Below are 1,079 nucleotides of genomic sequence, written 5' to 3'. Positions count from 1 at the left end.
ATCGTATTTTTTTTAATTTAATTCATATTAAAATTAAATGTCAAAAAAATATTAGTAAAATGTAAAATTATTTGTATATCTCTATCTTTTGCCTATAATAGATTCATATTTCTCTGTGATTTCTCTTCTTTTCCGTTTTCTCTTTTTCCCATTTTTCTTCTTCCACAAACCTATGGATCAAAATTAAAGAACATCTTTCATTTTCTTTTCGAGAAGTTGTATTTCGAGGAGTTCTAACCTGAAGAAAAGAACACACATGTATTTCTGTGGAAAAGTAGTAACCGTGAACCCTTCATCGGTCGTTTCTGTTGGAATTCTTAGCTTCTTTGAGTTCTTCGTTGTTTATATTACTCATTGGATTCGACAAATCTTCAACTCTTGGTGATTCCAGTAGTCTGAAAAATAGAATAGGAAAACATAATATATAATTATTAATACATTTAGAAGGATAATCATGTAAACAAAAAAAAACCAGGATGTTTAATGTTATACTTAACATAATTTGTGCTGAATAAAAATTTCCAAAAGTTAATTTTATTACCTGAATTTTCAGCTCGAGGTGAAAAAAGCAGAATTTTCAAGAGAAAAACAAGCTATGCTTTGAACTCTTGAGTGTAATTGGCAAGAATTGTGTTCTTCCCTCGGTGAATTGTAATTGAATTAGGCAATTACATTGAGCTTGTCTTGCATGTTCTAACTAAAGAAAAAGAGACGAGATGAGAAGCGTGAGAATCTCGAAAACTTTACTTGAAATGGAGCAAGAACATAATCAATATGAGATGAACGAAATTCTGGTAATTACCAATATGTGTTCGATATTGCAAGAGAATTTGAATTGTTTTCGTTTTACCAAAAATAAATTAACAAATCAACCTTGAAAACAGGAAAAAAAATAAATCATCACCTGTTGTTGTAAAGGCAATTCAGGCAGCAACAGTGAGATGGAGGCGCAGCGCCGTAAGGTGAGGCAATGGGTCCACTAATGGCGGACGAGCAAAGTAGAGCATTCATAAACGACACAAAGGGACGACGACCAAACGACGGATGATGACCAACCGACAAACGACAATCACGCCACG

The 1,079-nt window shown here is 33.0% G+C and overlaps 1 long non-coding RNA gene across 1 annotated transcript; it reads right to left on the bottom strand.

The window, feature by feature from the left end:
- On the bottom strand, positions 279–845 carry LOC110268927. Its single transcript, XR_002357695.1, has 3 exons — positions 803–845; positions 542–697; positions 279–377 (listed from the first exon to the last, which is right to left on the bottom strand). It is a non-coding gene; the product is annotated as an uncharacterized LOC110268927 (long non-coding RNA).

The sequence above is a fragment of the Arachis ipaensis genome, chromosome B01 (genome assembly GCF_000816755.2).
Source record: "Arachis ipaensis cultivar K30076 chromosome B01, Araip1.1, whole genome shotgun sequence".
Classification (NCBI taxonomy): Eukaryota; Viridiplantae; Streptophyta; class Magnoliopsida; order Fabales; family Fabaceae; genus Arachis; species Arachis ipaensis.
This window is presented reverse-complemented; position numbering and strand designations above follow the sequence as displayed.